General features: G+C 40.0%; 1 long non-coding RNA gene across 1 annotated transcript; it reads left to right on the forward strand.

Annotated features, from left to right (window-relative positions):
- Positions 1 to 340: 340 nt before the first annotated feature.
- LOC119790515 lies at positions 341 to 4373 on the forward strand. The gene is made up of 2 exons (XR_005281728.1): positions 341 to 758; positions 895 to 4373. It is a non-coding gene; the product is annotated as an uncharacterized LOC119790515 (long non-coding RNA).
- Positions 4374 to 20696: the final 16323 nt, after the last annotated feature.

Below are 20696 nucleotides of genomic sequence, written 5' to 3' on the forward strand. Positions count from 1 at the left end.
AGAGAGACGATAAAATGATATTCCTCATAAAACTAGAAGAGACTGATGCCCGGATTAGGTAACTTGTTTGTCTAATCCTAAAAGTTGGTGGAGTGAACTAGGCGGAACTATATCTAAATCTTTTCTTTTCTCTAAATTTCTTTTCATTTTTTCCTTTCTTTTTTTCCTTTTCACTGACGGACGTATTTCTTTGACGGACGCACTTCCTTAGCAGAAAAGCGGCTCACTGAAAGTTATAGGTAAAAAGTTTAAAGCACCGAGGGATCTCACGTAAGACGTCGAGGTGTAATTTTATACACTGTGTGAACAAAAGGTGTGAAAGATGGATGCATGTGGACTAGAAATTGAATCCAGAGACACCTCGTTAAAAGCGAGTCTGGATAAAGGGAGAAATATGATCATGGCGAGTTATCCATTGAAGGATGCAGAACACCACATTAGAAAATTTGATGAATGGGTTGAAAAAATGAGAGAAGATGGAATGTTTGGGGAATTAGAGGGGCCCCCTCCAAACACTTCACAACGTGGTTTTTATTTGGATACACTAAAAAATAGATTGTCACAAGCTCGTGAAAAAATGGCTGGTGCTGGTGTGTTCGGACGAGACAAACACCAGAAGGAAGAAACAAAACTTTTGGATTTGATTAGACAAACCAAGTTCAATTTTAGTAACTATTTTTCTGACAAGGACCCTGAACAGGAACAGGTGGAGCAAAACGGGGCTCAGGGAGGTGAGCAGGCACTCGACACTTCAGAGGGTAAGAAAAACCTTTCATGAGTACATCTAATATTGCAGAAACAGAGCCTATTATGGACCCCAGTCCACACCAAGGTGTCAGAGAAATCTTTCGTAAGGCTGGTGATGCAATTTTTCCATCAAACCCATGTGTGCAGATGCCTGTTATGGAGTTGCGTGAAGGTCAGATAAATTGTGAAATAAGGCCTACAGAGGAAGAATTGGGACAAGAGGTACGAAAGGAGTTTCAGATGCAAGATTTAATAGAGGAGGCGGTAAATAAAGCATTTCAGCGAATGTCAACAATTGATAGCATGGGCACAGAACATGAAGGGCACAGTCTAGGGGCAGCTGACAGTCTAAGAGGGAGAGATGAGCAGAGGAAGCCACATACGGATAGCAATGAGGAAGATATGATACAAATGGAAAGGAAAGCTTAAAATATAAGAGGTTGATATATTTACAATTTACGATGTCTTGAAATGAACATTTTAAAGGTAAGAAGATCAATTAGTACATTTTCAGTGCTGTAAACCCCCGCCCAACATTGAGCTCCAGAAGGTGGATCACAAAGAGCAGCCCTTCACTTAGAGGCAGGAGAGAAAAGAAAAAGAAGACACAGAGAGACTGAGTGCACACAGGGCCGGTCACAGCAAAGGCAGGGCCCAGGAGTCTAGAAGCAGTTTTTACCTTAAAGACATCTACCAAATTACTACACTAGAATGGTATTGTAATCTGCATTTAGAGTGACTGATTCAGGAGCTTATATTTGAAAATGTTAGACCACACAAGCTAAGTTTGTCAAACTGTAGCAAAGTGAATATAAATTAAACACTGATCACTGAGGATACTCTAAGGTGGATTAAATGGATCTTTACTCAGTCAACTGTTCAAAATAGAGTGGGTTACATCAAATAGATAAATTAGGAAGGTTGAGTTCAGTGGATAAAAAGAAGAGAGGCAGACAGCAGTAGATGAAATGGAGGGTGAGTTTGATAGAGAAGGGGAGAAATGGGCAAAGAAGATCGAAGTGCGGGTTCAGTAAGAATTAGAGAAAGGAAGTCAATGCAGCAATATTAGGGAGGCCGGGATCCCACTATTTGTTTAGTTATGGAGGTAGTTTTTTTTCGAAATTTCCAGCAGCAGTGATAGATATTTTGATTGAGGGCAGCAACTGTCCTTTTATGGTTGATACGGGGGCCAGATACAGCCCCATGAATCTTTATGTGCCCACCTGCCAAAAAACTACACAGGTAATGGGATTTTCAGGAGAAAAACAAAACATACCACTTTTTCAGAACCCCTTAGAGGTGTTCTCATATTTGAAAATTCAAACATGTCATTTTTGGGGGACGCTTAGAATTAAAAATCATTGGGTGTGAAAACTTATTTTGGTGTCTAACGTGAGCAAATAAATCTTAGGTTTCCATAAATGTGCACATATAGTTTAACAAGGATCCTAAAATGAGGCTGAAAAGCACTGGTGCAGAGGTCTTAAGACCGGACTGGTGAAAAGATTATGATTTTTGTTTAAATTGGGAAAAAATCCTCTAAGAAGATAAATCTAAATTGATACTGATGGATTAAACAAACTTTATGTGGCCAATGTCTGTCTGTCTGTCCTAAATGTGGAATGCATGTGAGGTAGAATGTGTGTGGTCAAGTTGGGAATGATTAAGAATATTTTTTGATGTGACATTAACATGATTTGCATTTTTACAGGATTGGGAAGGAGCACTGGGGGCATAACAGAAGGGTAATCGTATCAAACATGTTGCTCAGGGGCCCCAACTAGGAGAGGCCGTGACAAGACCAGAGCAGGTTGCTGTTGTAAGGTGTGAGGTAATTTTTGGGTGTGGAGTGCAGCTGAGATACTGTAGATTAATAGATTATAGATTAGAAAAATAATTAAATATATAAGTAATTATCCAGAAAGAAGCAGAATGGGTGTTTTTACTTTTTGGGAAACAAAAATCTCAGACGAGGGCATTACATGATTTTAATTTAAAGGTGGTTTCATTTTCAATCATTAGAATTGCATTAGAGATTGATTAGTTTCATTTTTCTCTCATTAGGATTTTATTAGAGATTGATTAGGGACAGGATAATTCACACTTCGAGCTGGAACTGGACACAGCATATGGCCAAGATACCCGCAGGAGCTCAGCAGATTAGCGGGGTCAACTTTTATAAACAAGGCTGGAGAGTTAAGAACAATTTCGGTGTGACCTGACCCTGGGTTTTTTCAGCCTTCAGTTTTTATCCATAATTATTTTTATCTGTGTATAATGCCGCTTGGAAACTGCCTAAGCACGAACTGATTAATTTGAATCTCTAATCATTACTAACACTAACACTTTTCACTGTTCATCTGGGCCTTACCTTCTTTGCATGACTTGTTAAATTCTGCTAACTTTACAAATTTCTGTGAATGAAGTGATTAACTATTGACTAATTGATGTACTTTTTGATTGCTTTTTCCTGGTAACAAACCAGAGGGGTCATTTACTTTTTCCCTGCTTGTAGAGAGTGACAGTGCGGCTGTCAGTGAGCAGGCATGATTATTCAGAGGCCCATTTAAGGAGGATCAGGAGATCGTTTTGCTTAAACGTGTTCTTTTTTCTTTTTCAGGCTGTGTTTGTAACAATCCTTAAATGTTAACATTTTTTCTTCCAGGACAGGCTGACAAAAGTCTCATCCTTCATTGTGTTTTTGTTTAAGATGTGCATTAACCCTTATTTTCCCAACAGCTGCAGAAGTTCTGGCATGTGAAATGGACAACTTGGCTGAGAGTGACTAGAGCAAGAGAGAGAGGGGGGTTCAGATAGTTGAAAACTTTTTGATAGGAGATTTGAATAGGTTCGAACTGACTGGACTGACTTGGTTAGTAACTGGACTGGATCGGAACCATGGATTAGGACATTAGAGAGATGGTGTGAGAACGCAGCATGCCAGAGACAGGGTGTAGAGATTGTGGCTGCATGTTTTGTTCCCGGCTGAAGGCCTTTCTGGTGAGCTCTGGGTTTGTTTTAATTCCTCTCTGGTTCTGATATGACCTATGAGGTAGAGATGGATGTGGTGGTTTGAAGCTCACAGACTTTTGTTGGGGTGGAATTGCGCCCCCATTAAGAGCAGTCATGCTGACAGAGGCATTAAATGAATGACACGATGAACCAACAACTATTTGGAGAAGTCGGAGGCACCACTGGGGTTTTTGTTGTCTTACATGTTTGTCGTTGTTTGTGTCTGTATGTTTGTTTGTTTTCTGTTTTCTGTTTGTTTACTAACATCTTAGCCGTTATGAAAAAAAAAAAAAAAAAGACGTGGCACGCATGTTAAATTTTTTTTCCGAATAGTTTTGACTACACTACGGATGGGAATGTTTCAAAATGAACAATGGATCTTTTTTGTTTGGAGAGACATTGGACACTTTCTTTCTTGAGTCGCAGGATGGATTAACCTACAAGGGGCACAGAGACTAACTTTGCTCCTAAACTTCAGAAGGAGGGATGGTTTGCAGCTGCTGAGATGCGAACATTAAGGAAATGACTGGATGCCCACTGCTTCAGATGAGAAAAGAACACTGGCAGTGATGGGTTGATGGAAGGTCATGGGATCATCGGACAAGATGGATGAGAAAAAAGATAAGTGAACTGACACACCAGATTTCTTATTCACAATGAAAAATTATGGGCAACTTATTTTAAACCGGTTTATTAACACAGATCTATGAATAATATTTTTGCTTTACGGGGATCAACAGGTAGATGTAATATCTTTCTAAACGACGCGGCAGTAGTTTGGGGATTATTACTATTATTGCTTTATTTATTTATTTTCTTAAAGAGTAATATCAGAAGCGATGGCAACAACATAGAATATAAATTATAGGAGTAACTTTACCGACAGATTTTAAATGGTCTGCTAAATTTTCCTTATATCATCAGGGGGTGGGATATTCTTACATAGAGGAATAAAAAAGAGGATTTAGAGATGTTTTACTATGTGATACATTAGACTGGTTTTTTTTTGATAAATGGTTTGGTCAGTTGTTAATTAGCATAATATTATTAAAGGGACAACAAGTTGAAACTTTAACTTTTGGGAATGGTAAAGTTGCATCAACCAAATGCAATTTAGGGGAAATTATAACATTTTAGGAGCAAATGTTTAAAGCAAATGATGGTTTCTTTTCAAAATAAGCAATAAAGATGAAGACTTAATGAGTTAATGAGCTTATGGCGTTTCAATATCAGGCCCAGGGACTAAAACTTCACCATTTATTTTTTTTTCTTATTTTATTTGTTTTGATTAATATTATTTGTTTTTTGTTTTTTGTTTGTTTTTTACTATGAACAGAGTTATAGATAGCATTTGAGGGGCTATATACAATTTGGGGGATGGGTAACCATACTTTTATGCATGAAGCAATAAGAACACCTGACTTTACTTCACTACAGCTGCAATCGATACTTTAGAGGGGATGTACACTTAATATGGTAGTTTATTTGAGATAACACATATAAGAGGAGATTATGTTTCCTGCACATTTTTGGATCTGGTCAGGGGTCCAGATATGACAACTATTGACTGGTTCTGGGGATGTTGGAACAGATTTTTCTTTTTTGTTTTTATTTTGTTCTTTGTTCTTTGTTTTTTGTTTTGTTTGTTTTTTCTCATCGGAGCACTGCTTTCTGGAGAATATTTTAAATTGACTATAGCTGGACACTTTGCATAGAGTGGGTGCAGTCGAATTCAACACCTTCAGGAACTGTGTGCTGCTGAGATTTTGGGAATGCAGCAGCGAGTCAGAGTACAATCGTGTGCTCTGAGCAGATGAACAATTCAATATGACATTTCCTCTTGAAGGGAGGAACATCTTTGACGCACTGTTTCCTTCTACCTCTATGTGATACTGCTGATGACACAGGTAAAGACTTATCCTTCAGGGGGTGTGGGGACACATGGCCCCAAGACTCTTATGGTTCAAAGCTGCTGTGGTAACAGAGGGAAACCTGATGGACTTGTCCGAACATCGAACTTTTTGCATGTTGGAGAGGATCACTACTCCAAGAAACACTTTTACTTCCAAACCAGTAGCGGGATGGCTCCTGACCAGTTTCCCACATATAGATCCACTCACATAGACACACACACATACTGTCACGTAACAACACGCCCACACACGGTTAATGACTCGAAGAACACAAGGATCCACATGGGAATGGGGTTTTTCTTTCATGCACTAACATTCACGGATACAAGGTCTGGTGGGGGAGTTTTTAATAGGGGGAATCTGCGCCAAGCTGGGTTTTTTCCTTAGAGATTAAAGAACTTCTAATAATTTTCTGGGGAGGGTGTAGCAGTAAACTAAAATGCAGTTACAAGTTTAGACGAAACTAAAACTTAATATGCTATGATGTAGAAATGGTTTTAAAATTCATTTATTTAATCCATGAATTGAGTGTTACAATGTGTAAAAAAGGGTTAAATATTTTCTAAATATTTACAGGTTCCTTGAATTAGATTATATTAGTTGCAGTGATTTTGAGCTTATATGAACAAAAATGATGAGCTGAAACATCCATAGGATGTTCAGGCTGAATACATACTGGTATAAATAACTTTCAACTGCCAGGCATTGAAAGGTAGGTTATATTAAATGTTTAATGTTTTTGGGGATTTCTTTTTTATTTATTTTTATTTTTGTTTTTTGAATAGACACTGAAATCATCTGCTGAAAAAACACAGAGTCCATGGATAATTAATTTAAATGTTGTCAGTTTTATGGTGATTTAAGGGATAAGGGAAAGTAATTGTGGATAAGAATATCTGGTTGTGACTGCACTTAGATTTTGAGTGAATAAAGAATTGCTCATTGAAGACATTGTTTATCGTGATAAGAACACTGACTGCACTCTCTGTGTGTCGAAGGGTTCCCGGAGGAAAGGATTGATGAACTGTGATGAGAACCACCACATGGATTCAGCATCTATCTGCCATTGGACTGCATGGAGACCAAAGTGGCTGTGGAGGAGGCCATACGAGACTCTGATTGATTAATTAGATTGATGAGTGATAGAGACACTGAAAGAATCCATCATCATTTGTTTTTAACTCGGACCAGGATAATTCTTTATTTTACCTAATTGTGATGTATATGTTTTGATTTATTTTGATTTGGTTTTGATGAAAATCATGGAGACATTTTGCTCCAGACCCACCAAGATCACGTTTTATGCCACTTTTTCTTTGATGTAGAAAGACTCTGAACCTTACAGGTTCTTTGAGTAGCTGGTAATGATAATTATCAGATTCAAAACGGGGTTTTCTTGCTCAAATTGGCTGAGAGTGGGATTTCCCCGGGGTCACCCCGGTTTTTACTACCCTTTAGAGAGGGTAGCGTTTTCCGGTGGAGAACGGCCCGACCTGTCCTGTGACGTCCCCTACTGTGACTGAATGATTAGTAAAGTTGAATAGATGGTTTATCCATGAGGAGCGGTCACATTTAGGAGGCCTCCAGGTGGGAGTGAGAGTAGATGAATTTGGCCTTATTAGATTTATAGGCTTAGGTTATCTAGTCTAAGGTAACTTAAAATAATGTGCGCATAGGAAACTAAAACAGCTTTCCTTTAATTAGTTGACACCCAAATTGTAGTTAAATGCTGAAACTGTGGTCTTGAGTGAGAACATTTGGTCTGTGAAGCTTTGATTGTGATTACTTTTGATTCCTAATTAACGATACTTGACTAATTATAGATGCTCTCTGGGTCACCCGGTCCTTCAAAGATGTGCCGCTTCCTGTGTTTTTTAAGTTACCTGTAAAAACGGTAACTTATCAGGGGGAGTTGTTAGGGTTGATTATTTATATATCAGGTGCACTGTTAATTTGTTTGTCAGATTAGACAGAGCAGAAGGCCTTCCTTCACATTGTGGATATCACGGTGTGTGCGGAGGTCATCTAATCAAGACAGCCTTTGTGTCTCTAAGAGTACAAAGGATATGGGCACATCTTGGAGCCGGTCTGATAGGAGAGCTGCTGTATCTGTAACCCTGAGACAGAGAGGCAACCTGCATGGAGTTCAAGACATGGATGGCGTGTCAGTTTCTGATACGGACAGCTAAGCATCCACATGATGCAAGGCAGACTCAGAAGGTATAAGAAGCAGGAGATGACGTTGTTCGGGGCTCAAACTTTGCCGGACGCTTGCGGACGTGATTTTTGAGACCACAGCTGTGCATAGCTCGAAGCATTTTTCTCTGTCCTGTAACGACCTGATCTAGAATAAACTCTGTTACTTTTTTACTCCTGTTTTTATAGTCCTTTTTTATATGGTTTTTATACGAGTTTGAGTTAAGAGTAGTAAATAACTTGCTCCCAGGAAAAGAACCGTGTGAGGAGGCCCCGGGGCGATACAGCCTTTACTTCCAAGGGGATAAATCCTCCTCACTTTAACAGTTCTTAAATCTAAACTTGTTTAATCTAAACAGATTGAGATTCTAAACTGTCTTACCGATCCTTTTCACCACCATCATCACTGTTTGAAATGTTGGATAATCTCATCCAGGATGGGGTCTTTCTAGGATTAACCTAGCCTACCGCTCTGGTTAGCTTCTGGTCAGGAGCTGAGATGCAACATTTTGATGACAGCGTGCATCCAGGCAGGCGAGCTTCACTCTGCAAATATTAATGAGCTGCATAATTCAGCCTGTTGGAGGAAAAACTTCCAATGACCTGATGGAGAGTGAGGGTAAAAAAAAAGAGTTCATTAAAACATGGCATGAGGAGGTAAAGTGAGTTTTAAATCACTGTTTTTATTTTCAAAGGTAATCAGAAAGTAGCTGACATGCTTGATCTGAGTAGGATGTCTCCTGATCTCCTTAACTGAGAGGTTTCCAGAATGGTAGCGCCTAATGGATGCCAATCCAGCCTCAGATGGACGATACAGTTACAAAGGTTTTCTTTTTCTAAGGGACTGTAATGAGAGAAGCAACCAAGACACCCATTATATTTCAGGATGCTCTGACAGGACAGCTATCAGTCCAGAATTGAACTTAATGCTGTCCTATCAGAATCTCTGAATCTTTATGGCGGAGAAACTGAAAGCCAGAGGAAGTCCTGTTGGCAGTCAGTCATGTAGGCGACCAAGGACACAGGAAAAAAAAGAGACTGTTCTGAATGAACCAATGTTAAACTTTTCAGGGCACATTTAAAATACTATGTGGAGAAAATGGAGACTAAACATCAACCTGAAGTCTTTCAGAAGAAGTAAAATGAGACCTGATGGGAAGATAAAGGAAGCTAAATACAGTGAGACCTTAATGGCTGAGAGGCTGGTTATCGTCCCGCAGCAGTGTGTCACAGTGAGCTTGTGGCAGATATTTTTGATTTATTCCCAATATTGAAGCGTGGTCTGCGCTATGTTATTCCATGCCACAACGCAACAGGGACAATCACGAACTAGCTGTGGGTCTAGATACAGCCGAAGCGGTGAGGAGGTGGAAAAACGCAAGGGGCAACGGGAACATGAGGGCAAAAAAGCGCACCTCGCTCTTCTAGCCGGTCCATCTTCACAAGTCATTTTCCAAAATGGCGGTCATACAAACAAAACAAACAAGTAAGGTAACAAACAGGAAAAACGCATAGTCTAGAGCGGATGTAGATTTGACCAATCAGAGGCCTCCTGTCTGCGGCACTGTCAGCGGTCACCTATAATTTTGGAGAGGTGCAGTAGAGTGTCTGCAGTGGGTGCGGAGGCACATTTGCATTCACTGTGACACACAGACAGACCACCTGGTTTCTGAGTATAAACCAGTCTTGAGACTGGACTGGAGTTCTTATCGTATCAGGACAGCCACCCTGAACACAGACACAGAAACATGCATTAGAACGGTCTAGTTCAAGTACCTAAATCCAACTGTAAATCTGTTGAAGGTTTGAAAGACGGATTTTCATAGATGTTCTGCATCCATTCTGGAAGAGCTTGAGGTGTTTTAAAAGACGAATGAACAAATGAGCCCAGAAAACCTGCAGCTGGACCAGTGGTAAGAGGTGGTTTACAGAGAAGAGAGACCCAAGAGATTAATAAAATTACACGTCACACCGCCCACATCCACAAGCAGGTGCATACATGCAAGTCAGATTCTGGTGAGTACCCACATTGAATACAAAACGAAAATAAACTGTGGTCCCAAAGAGCTATATTTTTTCTAAAAGTGATAAAGCATTATAAAGAAATCTGCAGAATGTAAAGTCTGAGGTTTCTGGCTCTTTTGAAGTTAAACGTCTGATTGGCTGGTGGCTCTGTTGGGACGTTAACCCATTTTTTCTCCTGATGGACCGACCAGAACCACTGTTTGTTTTCAGCTTTGAAGTTTGTTCTCAGCTTTTTAAAAATATATAAATGTGTTTTTTCTTTTTAGTTATTTTAATGTTTATCTGGATTGTGGAAGTTTTGGCCTTCAGGCGTTTTTTTAATAACCAAAATAAAACGGGCTCAATCCCCACATTTGAGTTTCTCTTTTGAGATAGTTATTATTTTAAAACACAAACTCGCCTTCAGATAAATTAATCTGTTTTTCACTTTTCAAACAGAGTGGGGAGTCTTTGGTGTAAAAGGCTTTAAGCTCAGCTTTGATGTGTCCTGGGTCGGAGGATCCACGAGGCTGACACCTGCTGTGTTTCTGAAGCTCCACCACAGCTTTGATCAACACGCCGAGCTGGAACCCCCTCCACCCCTCCAACTGGAAGACCGCAGCCTGGCAGCTTCACAAACAACAAATCCTACAAAGCCTCTCGGGACGTTCATGGAGCGCATCAGCGCCGCCAGAACAGAGAAGAGATGAGCTGCACACATGTTCAGGTTGGTGTGGTCCACATTAGTGTGACTGCTTGGCTTCGTTAGAGCTGCTAACCTCAGATGAACATGGATCACACTGCGCCTCAGGGAGATCTATGAGAACTAGATCTACCTCGGTTTGTAGGAAGCTTTAGCTTCACTTGCTTGAACATCAGCAAAAAAAAATTTCCAAACAGCTCATGATTCTTGGACGGACCTAAACAGAGCAGCAGTATAGTGGACAGTCGGTCTGGGACCATGAAGACACCAGTAAGGCTCTCCTCCAGGGGGAACCACATGTTCTAAGATCAGGATCCAACCAATTAGGCCTCAAATGAGTCGAAGGAGCGATTAACACTCAGAGCCGCAGGAACAGAACACAGCGATGACGCTAAAGCCCAGCTGGTTAACAAGCTGAGAGGGTAGAAGGTTTGTTATTCAGCATGTCAGCAGTGGAGTTCAGATGATCAGAGAATTAAAGGTATCTGCAGTTTTATTATTTGAATCTGTTGGAAAAAATTTTGCTAAAATGGATGATTAAGATTATGTAAAGTCTGAAAGGCGCATTAATCCCAGAAAAGCTACTTTAGCTGTCCGTCAATCTAAGACGGGGTATCAGGTCTCTAAACCATCTGAGGTTCATCATTCTGCAGAAAGAATGATTATTCCAAAATGGAAAACATCTCAGAGAGCCTCCAGTCTTCCCAGGAGGAGCAGATTCAGCCGAAAGTCAGAGAGTAAAGCGCTGAGAAATGACCCAAAACAAAAGACCCAAACCTTCATCAGCATGGAAGCACGACTTTGGTTAGCAAAGCTGCACCTGCATGAAGCAGACATCTGGATCTATGTTCTCTGGACAGATAAAAAATTACATGTTGAGTTTACTTAACTTATGTCATCTGGTTCCTCTAAACTTTGTATTATATGTTTACTTTATACTTGAAAATTAAAGACAAACAATTTAGCCATATTATACCAAGTATGGTAGAGTTAAGATTTTATATCTTCAATTTAAGAATTATTCAAATTATAAAAAGGGTGAATTATCAAAGTTTAATTCAGTTTGATTAATGTCATCAATCTACATAAACGTTAATGGATTCTTTTGATGAAATTTAACATTAATATTTAAGCTGCTTTCATTTAGTTTGGTCTCCATATGTTTGCATCACATAAATTAATCTAAAGTGTTTCTCAAAGTTATAATCTTCAAACATTACATTTTTTGTTCAATGTAGATAACTAGTTTTAAAACTGGAACAATAGTTCCCAAACAATATAACTAAAGTCCAAAAGGAAACAAATCCATGCTGCTAAGCATCCTGGGAAATAGCGGGCAGTCCACTAATCCTTTAACTGCTGCAGACATTTGCCTAATAACTAATTTACTTTGTACTTTACAGGATTACATTAAATTAGTTTGTATATCTGCTGTTAAATAAAAATATCCTGTTTAAATACGACAGAATCTGTTAATAAAAACCTTATTTTATGTGTTAATCTGACTATAAAACAAGAAATATCCCAATTTTATTTCTTAGACAGGAGCCCACTGTTGACAATAATAACTAGCAGAAAACCCTGTTCAGTATTAAGTGACAGGATAATGTTGAAATCAACCCCTTATCTTCTGTTGTTCAAACATCTCTTCTTGTTATCTGAATACAATTTAACCTGCTGACATTCAGCATAAAAAAATATGATGCTTGGGAGAAATCTATAACCTTTCCATAAAGCAATGTCATCACTATGGAGTGGAGATATTGCATCATGCAACAGTAAGATGCGGTACCAGGGCTGGGTTTTTACAGCATAAACATTTAATAATGTTATGAGCAGACCATTCATGTTAGAATGTGAGCCCTTAGAATGAAGAGCATTTCCTTTATTTTAGAACTACCATTTTATGCTTTCAGGACTAGAACAAACTTATCAACAACATTGTCATATTTTAAGCACTGAAAACTTCTGAAAACTTCTGAGGTCCAATTTGGTCCAGCTTTATAGTTGGTGTTAATGTGAAACCTGCCTCACAGACTCCCCAGGTAACAGCCTCCCATTAACTCCCCTCTAATCAAACCAGACGGCTGCAGCAGCCACCCTGACAGGAGGAAACCCACATGAGCTGTTCCCCTTTAGTGGGAAAGGCTAATGAGATGGTTATTAACCTGAGAGAGAAGAGACCTAGCTAACAGGCCCATTTATACAAGCAAACCGACCCCAGACCAGCTTTGATCTTTGTTCTTTTTATTCTAGTTTCATTAACTTTTCAGGACAATTGTGACTTAAACTCCCCTGCTTCTGATTTCCACCTTAAACAAAGACAAAGAGCAGGAGAGAGCTGAGAGGAAGCAGATAGCTCCGCTGAGTCTCCTGATCAGAGACAGAGGACTGGCAGAGATCAGATGACTCAAATTCCCACATTCATACAGAGCATTAAATAATTCAGCACTCGTCCACACCGTTGTTGCAGACAATGAAGGCTAGATCAAGAAAAAGATTTATTAACACAGCCCTGCTGTCACTGGTCCTGTTCATAACTTTCATGGACAAGATACCTACACTGGCTAAGTGCTGGAGGGAATTTGATTTTAGCAACAGTGGATTCTGTCATTTCAACCCTGTTAAGACTCAGAACTGAGGACCCAGACTTTGGTGTGATTAACAAAAGCGTAAATCTGTAACTAAGCAGCTAGAGTGTCAAATGGAGGAATCTCTGTAGAGATAAAATTTATGTTAGTGACAACGTAAATCTGACGGAGGACGATTACGAGCGTGTGAGTCACTAACCTGGTTGTAGAGTTCAGTCTGAGCCAAACTACAAAATGTCGGAGCCAGTACTGGATTTTTTTTCTTTCTTTTTTATTTTATTTTTTAGCAACGATCCTAGTTTTTATTAGTTACTATTGGTTTGCTCCTGCTCCCATCTGCTCCTGTTAATGTTTAATCCTGTACCGTCCCTATCACGTGATCGTTATCAATACTGACTCCCATCCCGCGGGAATCCCACGGGAATCCCGTGACCCTTGGGATTCCCGTAAAAATGTCCGTCTCTAAGCTGGATGGCTTCCAACAACATGTGGCAAATGCCAACCACAGAGTTCCAGGATTCAAAGCCTTGAAGGATGCTGAACTTGGTAATGAGCAGAACCAAGCAGTTGAAGGACGGCAGGAGTTTCCAGAAGAGAGAAGAGATCCAAAGGGGAGATCCAAGTCGAAGTCAGGAGGCAGATCCAGGTTCAGTCCACAGGCAGAAACCACCAGGAGTCCGAACACAGGTCAGGCAAACAAATCCAAAACAGGAACAGTTAGCCTCAAAGGTCTGAAGGCAGAACTGGTCAGGATCAGGTAATCAGAACAACAACAGATACGCTAGAGAACTCTCATCGAATGCTCAAATAATCTAGCACTGATGACTGGGAGATAGCAGCTTAAATAAAGGCAGGAGGAGGTGATACAGATGAACGGTGATGAGAAACAGGACGGAGCTAGACAGGTGAATGGAATGAACTATTATGCCAGTCATCGATGCCGAGATCATGACAAACCCAAAGAATCCGCTAGGGCTGTTCCCATCAGAGAAGCAGACAGGATGAAGATTAGCTCATCCAAGATCAGAGTCTGTAGTATCTTAAGGTCCTGTTCACGAGTGAGGGGAGAATGGAGCAGGAGATGGACAGAAACAGCTTAGCCACCATACAAAGCTCTTGATTTATCTTTTGGCCAAGGTTCAGTCCACCTATGGTGATGAAATCTGGATCCTGACCAAAAGATCGAGATTCCGGATATAAGACCCTGAAAGGAGTTTTCTCTGCAGGGTGAATGGGTGCTCCCTCAGAGATAGGGACAGGAGCTCAGTCATCTGGAAGATGCTTGGAGTAGATCCACCTCTCAGCCGCATCGAGAGGAGTCAGCGGAGATGCCTTGGACCTTTTCTACGGATACCTCATGGATGCCTCCCTCTGAGGAGTCCAAGGCATGTCCCACCCGGAGGAGGCCCAGGGGACGAGCCAGGACACCCCGGAGGGAACCACTGGAAAAAAAACATTTCATTCTATTCTGTTTGTATTTAACTGACTCATATCTGCTCAGGTCTGTTTCCCAGTTAAACCTTTGGAGAAGCTCGTACCGCCACTGACTTCTTACCTTTCTTCTTCTTCTTTTTGTGTTTGGCCTGAAGTCTCTGTATTTTCAAACCCCCAGTCAGTCGTGGCAGAATGAGGCTCTTTGAACTGTGGTTCTGGTTCTGCTGGAGGCCTCCTCCTGTTAAAGGGGTGTTTTAGTCCGCTCTGTCAACACATGCATAACCAGTATGATGGAATAGGAGTGGGGTCCTTCAGTGGAAACTTTCTTTATCAGTTGAAATAGCAAAGTAAACTTGACTATAATGTCTTTATATCTAGAATTCAATTACTAATGATCTTTGATTGAATGGTGAGATGTTCTGTGTCCCACCCACAACTTTGGTTCTATGGATCAGGTGGTGTTGGTTGTGGATGTGGCCTCCATGCTTCAGGTCGCTGGTCTGTCAGTAATTTATGATTACAGAAGCTTAATGTTAGGTATTGACAGGTTCAGAGACATAACAGCGAGCCCAGCATGCTTTCCTTAGAACATGTCAACGTTTGAAGGAATTGGGATAAAACCCAACGGATTTTCATCCTGTATAAATTGATAAATCTATTCATGAGCGGGTGAAGAATCGGTTCAGGAGAGAGTCAGACGTTTAGCAGGGCTGCGACATTTCCAAATAAGTGTGAGGTGGAGCCCTTCCTGACCCTAAAGTCAAGGTTGAAGCTCCATCATTTTCAATTCAGCACCAACACTCCTTCATGCCTTTGAGGAACCTTGGCAGTGATCTAAGCGCCTCCTGTTTTCTCCTCACATGCATGAACTCCTAGCCGTCACCATTTTCTAAGAACCAGTTCAAACAGACTTTTCCCTCTTACCGTCTCAGTGTTGTCAGACTGTTTACTGATTAGGTAAACTGTCTGACCGCTTGGCAGGAAAATGTCAAAAAGGGAAGAGGTGGTTCTGAACTTCTACTCAGAGGGAGAGCATTTCTCATTCTAGCTCCACTTTATCTGCAGCCCTTTAGTATTTTTTTTTACTTTAAAATAATCACTCAGATTCTCCCAGCCATAGGAGGAACTCCATCCTGATGGGTTGATATTGCAATTGTTGGGATTCGAGCTGCAGTAGGAGTTTCAGGATGAAAGAGGGAATGATGAAGCATTCAGGAGGAATCTGTTTGTGTTTTTTGGTTAACCGCTTAAAGCCCTGAAGGGAAACAAGGTCGACTTGTTTTGACCCCCAGTTTCCATAAATAAATCCTGTCTTTCTCGGCTCTTGTCTTCAGCAACTTGGTAATCATGCTTATTGTCTCCACCCTGACAGTCTGACCCATCTGCTTACTGTTGTTTTTCATGCATTATTTCCTGCTTCTGCAGAACACGGCAGATCATGGGGGGATGCATGGGAGGGCTGAAATGTTTCTTACTTCTGAACGGTGAATCCCTTCCAGGCAGATTTCTGTCAAGCAGAAGCTTTGGAAGCAAATTAGACTCTTCAGGCTTCATCAGCCACAAGCCTTTGTACAGCAAGGTCATGTCTAATTTAATATGGAAGAGGTTTTTAAATTATTCATCTGTGACCCAAGGTGCTCCTCTTTGCAGAGCCGGAGAACTTGAGGGGGCGTGAGGAGGGGGGGAGAGAACAGCCTGTCACTGCAAACCCAGAACTGGCTCCAGGCAAGGAAGCATAAAGGGAAAGAAAAAATCCCAGAACATCCCAACAAGTGGTGTTCTTCAGATGAGTGAGTTTTTACAACAGCCTCCAACTCTAACCTTCCGCTGAGAAGTCATTTCCATGGAAATTTGGTGAGACGCTTCACAGCCAATTAAAAAGTCGCCAAAGGTGTGGGATCTTTTTTTAATGTTGGCTCAATGCACAGCAGGTTGTTCCAGGTTCTGGAGGTTTTCTGGCTCATGATTGACGCTGCAGAGGTTTTTCTCCAATCAGCTGAACTTTTCTCATGTTATAAGAGGGTTTAAGGCAGCAGGACGCCTGTTAGGATCCATCTGTCAGCGGATCAATTCGGCTTCATCCCCTCTGAACCAAACCAAAAACTTAAAGATCAAACCTAATCATGAAAAGTGTCCGTGGTTAAAAAAAAAAGCAAACTAATAATGGCTTCATGAAAGATAAATTACATCTGAACCATTAGGATTATTTATGGCCTAAACCAGGGGTTCCTAAAGTGGAGGTCAGGACCCTCACTGGGTTTGCAAGAAACTCAGTAGGGGTCAATGTATTGCTTTTACAATCATTGGGATGTGATCCCTGAGGTATACAGAGGGCAAAAATATATCATAAAATAAATAAATGTAAAATTTAGCATAAGATAAATAGATAAAGACTGTATTTATCTATCTAATACATAATTCAAACATGAAAAATACCTTTAATTAAATTGTAAAATGCACGATGAAATAAATAAATATATACTTAAAGTGTGTTTAAAAAGAAAATTAGAAGAAAGGGTCACAGGGTGAAATGCCTGGCCTAAAGGGGGGAAAAGCAGACTGGTCTTCACCTAAACACATTGCACAAAGAGATCAACATTTAAATCAGCAGTATGTGATCCAACAGCCACATCATGGAGAAACAGGTAGTTTATTGGGTCAAAGAATATTTACACAAGATTTTACCAGATCTAGTAAATGTTTTATGACATCTTTGGGAAACATTTAATTGAAAAATACATCAGGGGATACAAAAAAACTGGGTCTATTGTTTCTAAAACACACATTTGGATTTAGCTGATAACTCAGAAACTTCTCACACTATAAAAAAGTCTAAAAACAATGTTTGTTTTTAAAAAGGAGTAAAAGAAAACATTAAGGTCTAAAAGGGGACCAGATAGATTCTGAAAGACAATGTAAGGGCCAAAGAAGACAAAAAAAATCTGTAGATCTAGAAACAGATTGTTAAAAAAATCGAAAAAAGCACCTATAGGTCTAAAAGACTTCTGCAAATCCTTTGAGTCTAAAAAATGTCTTGACATTGAAGAAGTTTCCTGACATGTTGAGATGTGGATTTACAAACATTTTTAAAACCTGATTCTGGCTTCACCTCCAGGTAAAACAAATCTATTTGGATTCATTGTTTTATACTCAGGAATATTCAAAATAAAAAAAAGTGTTATGGATTGAATGTTTGTGTTGGACAAAGATCACCGATTCTATACGTACATGTTGGACTCCTCCTGAACTCCAGATCCAATCAAATCCAATCGCCCTGGGAAACAGCAGAGTAATACAGTCTGCATCATTCAGCTCTGCCTTCTAATTAATGCCACATTATCACCACTCTTTCTCCATAATGTATAACTCAGCTCTGTCCTGCAGGCATGTTGTGATTACAGGCTCCATATTTTCCATATTTATGACATATTAAAGTTAATAACGCTCCATGTAGAGCCCAAACTCCAAAACGTTCAAAAGTAAGGTTAAATGTCCCTGAAATTCACTTAGACGAAAAAAAAAAAAAACACTATAAAGAAATAATAATAATTAACAGAATGATAGATATGAAAAACAATCAAGATTATACTTTGAAGTTTGGATTTAGTTTGCTGAATTATTGTGATTTTTCTGCCAGATCCACCAAATTTTTCCAAGTTTAATCTAGAAAAATGATCCTCTACATACCTTAGTTTTGTCTGTTTTCTCAGACCAGCTTTTATGGCGGATTTTAACATAGAAAAGCTTAAATTATGATATCCAACAGATATTCAAATTAACTAGAACATAATCCAGTTCTTGTGGCCCCAACGGATGTCGGGGCCCTCTGGCCTTTCTGTGACTCCAAAATGAGCCTTTTTACATGTGGAAGGCGGAGCAGGTGACAAAGCTGAGACGGTTTATGCAGATCAGGTGGTGCACAGCAATTGTAATTCTCATTTTGGCATACAATTACTCCCACCTATTCAAAGCATCTGTTACTGACAACAAAAAGCATTTCCCCCTTGAAATCAGCTGCATGAGGTCTGAAAGCTCTTCAGCATTTCAGCCAAACTCCTCCTGCAATGTGACAAAAAACACTAATGAAAATGTATCCAACCTTTGATCTTAAAAACAGCCTACATACTGCTTTTAATCCAAAATCTGAGCCTAAAGAAAGAAAGAAAGAAAGAAAGAAAGAAAGAAAGAAAGAAAGAAAGAAAATAAGATTTATTTGGATTACTATCTTTGCCTGAAGGTCAAAGCAGGAAGATCTACATCAAGAATACAGTGGAATATTCTGTTCAATGCATTCTTCTAGGTCGGTTCTGCCAGCAGGAACCCTGCAGTCTCATTCTGCTTCTGAGGCGATTCGGACGGATCTTCTTGTTATTCCTGATCACAGAAACGTTTGACAGCTCCAGTTAAACCAGCAGCTATCTGAGCTCCCAGATATTAAACTCATTATTCAAAATGTGGAGCATAGATATGCTCAAAAGCAGGGATGCCTACATGTCCATGATGCATCACCTCATGACCAGCAGCAGAGGGGTCCTCTGATGACAGCAAAAGTCAGCCTGATTTGCTGGTTTCATAATGTGTGTCTTGCAAAAAACAGCTTCAGTCTGTATCTAACTGATGACTGTTTCTCAAGAAGGTTTTCCACAGCGTGACAACATGTTGAATCCTGTAACAGTCAGCAGCCCCAGATGATCCGTCAGAAAGGCGTCAGCTGCAGTGATGGACGGTGAACACCGAAGCAGGAGTCCTTCATGTAGGACATCTTCAGCTCCAACATGATGAGAATATTCAATCAAAGATCTAGAGAGGGTCCTGTCAAGCAGCAGCTGCTGGAAACATGAAAACCCAGGAGACACAGGCGAGATGATTGATGGACCTGCAGGAGGCGCTCAGAGCTCAAACAGCCAGACATGTTTCAATCAGCTGGATCCCAAAAACACCAGATGAGCAACAAGGACCAACTCACTCTGCAGGCTCCAGACGCAAGACCACAGTATAGTTTTTAGGATAGATCTGTGTCCTTTGTTCTATTTCATCATCTCTTGGGATCAGATCCAGGCTGCAGGGAGACCAGTAGAACTGCTGTTCCCTCCTCTACTTCACCCAGGCATTTGGACTGGCGTATTCTGCTGTGCTGATAAGGAACTATGGACATTCTTGGAAAAGATGAGAGGCTAAAGGTGGCAAAAGTCGGGCTAAAATATCTGCTGGATTGTTTGTTTTGCTAAAAAGCTCTTTCTCATCACTGTAATCCAAACCCATGATACAGATTCCTGCTATCACAGGCCATAATAATACAATAATTGGCACTTAGTGCTCCACTTCTACCAACAAAGATCTGGAATATCAATCCATTCATACCCACCTTGTGATAATCCATCCCAGCAGAGGCGTGCACAGACATTTTGGGGGGCAGGTGCTCAGGAGGGCGGGGAGGGCACTTTTTAGCGCACGTGTAACACTTCATTATAAAAAAAAATAAACGCATGTTGAATTAAATTTGACTTTTATTTGTAACATTCTCTAAACGTGAGTTTTCAATGGAAAAAAGTCATATCACCAACAGAACAGACTAAAGCATACTTCTTTCATCTGGCTCATCTCCCTGTTTTCCCTCACCCATCTGTTCTCCCTCATCCTGGTCTTTTTCTGTCTCTGTGTCTTCCCTGAACTCTTCCTCATCTCCTGTCCTGTTATATGTTGATGGTATAGAGCTTCCCTGCTGTGACTGGCTACAATATATTAATAATGACCATCATGACAATAATAATGATAATAATGATCAATATAATTGTATAAATCAATATACAATTAAGACAATAAAGATACCAAAATGTGTTAATTTATGTTGCCTAACAAAACCTATACAACAGAAAACGTTTGTCTTAACACATAGATTTGTACAGAAGAGGATTAGGGCCACTGAAAAAAAAAAAGTTAACTGATTTTTAAATTTTATTTCAGTTTAACATGGGGAAAAAAGTCAGAATTCTGACTTTTTTATTGTCAGAATTATGAGATTAAAGTCAGCATTCTGACTTTTTTCCCATACTAAACTGAAATAAAATTTAAAAATCAGTTAACTTATTTTTTTTT

The sequence above is a fragment of the Cyprinodon tularosa genome, unplaced genomic scaffold (assembly GCF_016077235.1).
Source record: "Cyprinodon tularosa strain WSP-4 unplaced genomic scaffold, ASM1607723v1 ctg367, whole genome shotgun sequence".
In the NCBI taxonomy this organism is placed as follows: domain Eukaryota; kingdom Metazoa; phylum Chordata; class Actinopteri; order Cyprinodontiformes; family Cyprinodontidae; genus Cyprinodon; species Cyprinodon tularosa.